The sequence below is a fragment of the Pyxicephalus adspersus genome, chromosome 6, assembly GCF_032062135.1.
Source record: "Pyxicephalus adspersus chromosome 6, UCB_Pads_2.0, whole genome shotgun sequence".
Lineage (NCBI taxonomy): Eukaryota > Metazoa > Chordata > Amphibia > Anura > Pyxicephalidae > Pyxicephalus > Pyxicephalus adspersus.
In genome coordinates this window covers 106,855,725-106,862,281 of record NC_092863.1, presented here as the reverse complement: position 1 = coordinate 106,862,281, position 6,557 = coordinate 106,855,725, and positions in this window count along the sequence as shown.

Sequence of the window (6,557 nt, the reverse complement as noted above, 5' to 3'; positions counted from 1 at the left end):
TGCATGTTTGGCAGTGATTCCTGATTACCCTAAGCTTCACAACTGGTGCTTAAAGGCAGGCAGGCATTTCAGAAAGAAAAATTTGTTTTTTAAAGTGAATGTCCTATTTTTGTTCCTGCTAAAATAGAGAAACGCTTACAGCAGCTTTCCAAGGTTACAATAAAGTTCCAGCAAAACATGGTGGGACCAGAGAGATCCAGCTGGTGGTCTAGAAATGAACCACCGGGGCACAGCATCAAACCTTGGATGCACAGGATTTGTTTATGGCAACCCAGCAGCAGTTTACAGCATGTGATTCCTGGGCTGGTCTTATAGCCATCTTTCTGTCTTGGGCTCCCCGACAAGCCAAATTCAAATGAGGCCAAGAACTATGACAAACTAAAGGTGGAGATCCTAGCAGGTCCGGGAATCACTACTGCAATTGGAGCCTAGTGGGTAAACAGGTGGTGCTACCCACGTAACCTGCCATCCAAGTCACCGATGCATGACCTCCCCTAACAATCACTAAATGGTTGAAACCCAAGACCCTTTCTGGGCTCCAGATGATAGAACTGGTTGCAATGGATCGGTATCTGCTCTCCGGCTGGGTAACTTGTAGCCTTGGGTGAATCATGCCGACTCCAGGACAGCAGCAGCTGGTAGAGATGATTGAAAGAACTACTGACTGAAAACTACACCTCCATAGAAGGAGAATATGCACACTGCAGGGGTGGGTCCGGGATGACAGGTATAATTCCTCTGCTGTGCTTTGGGCCCTGGTCCCTCTAAAAAGAAAAAAGGGGTACATGCTGCAGAACCTGAGATATAGTTACAGGGTCTCATACTCTAGGATTGGGGGTAAGAGAGGTGCATGTTTTTTGCCCCCTTTTTTCGGGTCTGCCAGGTTCCAGCTCCAGATGTTGGATCCACTTTGGTAAGCTGCCACATAGCAAAGGCAAAAGTCTTATTCCTATCAATATAACAAAACAAAACCCGGCAACTACACACGAGAAACATATAAAGACATATTGTATTGTGTGCTAAAGTACAAGAAGGCTAGAAGGTTCTGCAGGACAAAGTAGTGGTTGGGCCTAACAACGGGAGGCAGGATATGTTTCTCTTCCCTTTGCCAACACGGCACACTTCATAGGCATGGAGCAGCCAGCTGTCATCTCAGTGTTACTAATGCTCCCTCCTCCTGTTAATCCTTGAAAATTTAGAGGGTCCTTGGCATCAGTAGATTTGCAGCTCTTTATTTGAGATTCAGGCCTGGAGTCTCCTGGAAGGAATGGTGGGCCAGGCTCTCCACCCTTTTTCCAATCCAGGAATAAAGGATGGCTCTGGTGCACCTCGCCATTGATGATAAAATGGTTAATGTCTTTCAGACTGGGGGAAGTTATAGCCTGAGGCCAAGAGGCAACCTATATGCTGTAGGGCAGGCTATAGCGCCCAGGACGTCTTCCAAAATTAAGGTCTATGGGACCAAAGTCCAAGGGGGCTAAATATGTGGGGGGGGGGATTTGTCAACCCTGGAATTCGTTTTAGGTTGATTCTTTGGGAAAAAAGTGTCAGAGAGTGTCCTGAAATTAGATTTAAAGCCTGAAATACCACCCCATAATCCTGCACATCCTGTCTTAGCATGCAAAGTGATTATGACGAGTCTGCAGAGCATGTACTACTTCCTGCACAAGGAAAATGTGAGCTTTCTGCAAAAATGATGGACTCAGGTAGGAGATGATCCATGTGTAAGCCGTGTACCGGGGGCTTTCTAGGATACAGCGAAGTCACAAACAGAGAAGACAACACGGACACCAGCTCATGTAAAACAGAACGTTCTTTACTGAGTAATATAACAATGAACAAAATTTCAAATATAAAGACAAAGAAAATTACATTATATACACTCAGCCCAGAGGACAGCACAGCGCCCTTTTTCAAAATTGGTTCTTATGACCTGCCACACACATAGACCCTAACTTACTAGCTACTGCAGGTCTAATCTCAGTCTCTGGTATTTCAGGCGCCAATACTATAATGCTGTGGGTGCACGATTTTACTGACCCGGGTCTTGTTCTGGATCCAATGATGTCTTTAAACAAAAGCAACAAGTCTCTTCAGCACACATGAGGTCCTGCAAGACAGACAGCGCTCCGTTCCTCAGCTCCTTTCAGCCTTCCTGGGAAACAATCCTTTTCCTCTGGACAGGATCTGCCTTGGACGGTGGTCAGCCTCACTCAGCCACAGCTCCTGAGACTCTAGGAACACGCTGACCCTTGGATGCGAGCGGATTCGGTTTCACACACACAGTCCTTGCAAGATCTCTGCTCTCCTGCTTTCCTGCTTCCTGTCTTTCCCAGAACAAGCACACCCCCTATCAATATACAAATAAGAAACAGCGGCATCTTGTGGCTGAAATGCAGAACGACCGTTCTATATTTAACTACAAACATTGAACAGTTAGTGGTTTCCCAATCTCACACATGATTCAGGTAGGAGATGATCCATGATCCAGGTAGGAGATGTACAGTGGGTATTGGATGTGCTCAGTTCAGTAATTTGGTTCAGGTTTGAATATTCAGAACCCAAATCTTTGTCTCAGTATGACAATATTATCACTTGCTGAAATATCCCATGTTTCTGCTAAGTCTATGTGGGGGAAAAATCTTTTTATCTGAAATTAAGGAGATTGGGGTGGAACAAAATGGAGTGCTGCTGGTGTATGGAAGCTTAGCCTATTGTCCTAGGAAAATAATAAACCCACAGCCATAGATACAATATAGTGAATGGTTACCTGAAGTAAGACTGACAGATCTTCTATAACACTGACACTTTAATGTCTCCATGTTGTCTCAGGAGTCACAATGATGGATTGGAGAGTCACCCCGACCAGTATCAGCGCCCGGATCTCCTGCACTCCGCCATGTCCTGATCACTGGGAATTTATTGTGCAATGTTGTCCTGTGCAGAATTATTATGGAAATGTCATTTCATGTACAACTTCCAATGGAAAAAGTGTGACATTCACCAAACTCCGTCCGTTCACTCTGTATAGAATAGACACCACAATTGATACAGAACAGATGTATTATAATCTACCAGGCACAGATGTGATGACCGAGGAGTCAGGTGAGAGAATTGTCTGTTCTTGTACAAGTATTGTCTCACACTGTCACTTATCAGAAAGAGTAAAATATGGGATCTGTCCCGGCTGACCCCCCTAACAAATCCCACCAAATGGCATAACCCACCGATGTCTGACATTAACTCATTGGGCCTGATTTATTAACGCTCTCTATGGCCGGAGAGGATACACTTTCATCAATGAAGCTGGGTGATCCAGCAAACCTGGAATAGATTTCCTAAAATCTTTGGCTACTTACTAGCAAATGTTTTGAATCGTGGACCAGATCTATTCCAGGTTTGCTAGATCACCCAGCTTCACTTATAAAGTGCTGGGTACACAAGCAGCCAATTTATTATATGTTGGCTGAATTGTCTCTGCTATCTCTCTCTTCTCTCTCCTTTTCTCTCCATTCTTCATCTCTCTCTCCCCAACCTCCTCTGCCTCCTTCTCCGTTCCTTCTCTCTCCCTCTCTCAAAGGACGTTATTGGTTGGGTAGGGGCAGCACAAACTACCTGGCCTAGGGGAGTAAAAAGTACAAACCGGGCCCAGGCCATACAGCTTTTACCTATTGTGCTATTTATACATCACACCACTGTGCGTTGTGTTGTACATTCTTATCTCACTACCTGAGCGTGCTTTTGCAATCCTGAAACCATTGACCTCCCGTGTGAATGTGCGGGAGTTGCATCTTTCCATTCTGGCCAATTAGGTGAAGCGAGGGTAGGTTAGTGTAATAAATCAGGAACGTTTATTTTATTTCAGAAAGGACATCAACCTGTCTGCTCCTAATTATTTATTTATTCCGAATGACGCCGTGTTCCCCCGTGTGTTGGGATTCTGCTGAATGGGCGACGTTAACACGGCGGTGAGCGATATATGTGAGATATTTCTTAGCATTGCTGGTGGCTGATGGTCAACATGAACTTCAAAGCAAAATCATGAGAAAAGATTACTTTTCATACAGGAAGAAGCATTGGGGGAATCTCTTCACACTCCCAGCAAGTTCCTCTTTCTACAAGCTTGAGATAAGCCAACAGATGCCAGATGTTCAATGACTGATGAGGAAGCTCAAACAAATTAGGAGGAAATCCGATGTATTTCTAGTAAATGCATATTCTGGGTTATTATTACACCCTTAATATTATTATTAATAAATGGGATTTATATGGGACCCTGCACAGAAGAGCTTACAATCTAGGAGGTGGGGGAAGTATCACACAATAGGAGGAGATATGGGATGGTGGGAAGTAGTGAGGGTTTAGGGGACAGAAGAAGATGGGTAGGTGAGGGTGAAGCGTTGGGTTTTGAGCGCTCCTTTAAATGAGCAGAAAGTAGGAGCAAGACAAATAGGATGAGGACGACCATTCCAGAGAGTCTGGGGATCTTTAGAAAAGGCTTTGAGTCATGCGGGTGATGAGGTTATGAGTGAGGAAGTCATCTGTAGGTAATGTTTTTTCTAAACTGAACCTGTGCTTTATCCATATGGGGCAAACCACCAGCACATACTCTCCTGTCCTTCAGTGCCGCATCTCTATACAGCCATCAGAAGGGAGAATTCTCCGAACTGTCTCATGCAAGCTTTCCACCTGCTCCCTGACAACTAGTCAGATAAAACCCAAACTCCTGCCCCACATTGACTTTTCTTTAACTCTCCACCAGATGCATTCTAGAACCAGTGCACCAGATTACTGGAGAAAGGAGGACAAACACATCTCCAAAAATGTAGGCTGGACTCCCTGAATGTCAGGGCCCCATTTTCAGATTTTGCTTGTGTCTCCCTGTAATAAGTTTTGATATAAGGGAATTTTTGTATGGTTCGGTTTCCCTTTTCTTACAGAGAATTTCTTTATGTCTTTATTTGGCCAATCCCTAAAAGCCTAAAAATGAAAAGAAACAAATCACACAAGCGGGGTTTGTTGGTGGGTAGATAAATTAACAAGGTTGTGAAAACAAATAAACAAAGCGAGTTAACATACAAATTATTTCAGAATATTCCTCCCCCTCCTCTTTACATATCATAGGCATTCATCCCACAATGAGTACAGGAGAACCCAGATATACGGCCCATGGGGTAGATTTCTGACCTCACTGATGACAAATGGGTAATTTTAACCCAACAAAGTGATTTATGAGTCTGTGTATAAGAGGGGCTTGTATTTAAATCCTGGATGAATTGCTGTATAGTTCTCTGCAAATTAATAGTTTGGCTTGGCTGGGGAATTTGGCATGATGATGGTATGCTGATTATAAAGTTTAGCTAAAATTTTAATTTCTCCTTTGTGCCCTAAATTACTAGACATGGAACTGGAAATTACTAAATTACTAGACATTGCAGATTTTCATTCACATGCAAATGTTAAAGCAGCAGCAGCATTCCTGGGGATTGGACCCATTAGAATCTGAACAACACTATACAATAAGATCTGACACCACTGGCAGCAGAGATAACTTGTGGAAGCTGCAGCGTCCCAGGAATCGGAACCCACAACAACTGGACGACACCAATATTACAGCCAAACGTCAGTGTGTATAAAGTTAATGAACCCGTTGCAAGGCTGAGCATATTTCTGAGTCAAACATACTCACGGCATTGTTTAATGGGCTTGGTTCTGGCAATCCTTGGGACATGGTTTAGATGAACCCGATCTCCATGACAAATACCAGACATCACATAATGATTTCTCGTTGCAGCCAGCTAAGATCTAGGCAAAGATTTTTTCTACCTTTGCAGTATTTGTGAATAAAATAAGTTATTCCTACCTTAATAGGCTGCCAATAGTTTTATTTGCAGAATGTTGACCCCCAACAACTGCTGGTGAAGTCCATTTACTGCTGGGACTTTATATGCAAGAAGAAAAGTTTAATATGTGGTAAATTCAATGTCTGGGAACTGGAAACAAAAGCTTGTTGGTCTAGGGGTGCAATTCTTTCTTGGTGTAGGGGGGTCCCAAGTTTGTATTCCTTATGGGCTCTTTGATTAGCTTTCAGTATTCCAATGTGAAGCTTGGCTGAGTTTGTGTAGCCAACTGCTCTGGCAGTGTGGAAAATTGTAATATTTTGGTTCAATGCCTTTGGTTTTGGGGAATATTCCACTTTTGGATACATCAGGCCCATGGTAATGAAAAGGTGAATTTGGCTTCAAAATGATTCTCCTGGCTTTTAAATGTGTCAATATTTTATTTGCATAAAGTTAACCCACAAAAAATGCCGACAAACTCATTACTGCATTGACATTTGTGTTCATTGTTGGGACTCTGATCATATCTCCTAGTTTTCCAGTTCCGGACCCTTTTGATGAAAAGGAGCTGATTTTAGCCTGACAAAGTGATGTAAAAGGAGCTGCCGGTCAGTGTCAGTACAGTGGAGCTTACATTCTAATATCCCCCCACGGTTACATATTATTATATATTTATTTAGCTCTGATATATACCATAATGCTGTACAAGGAACAGTC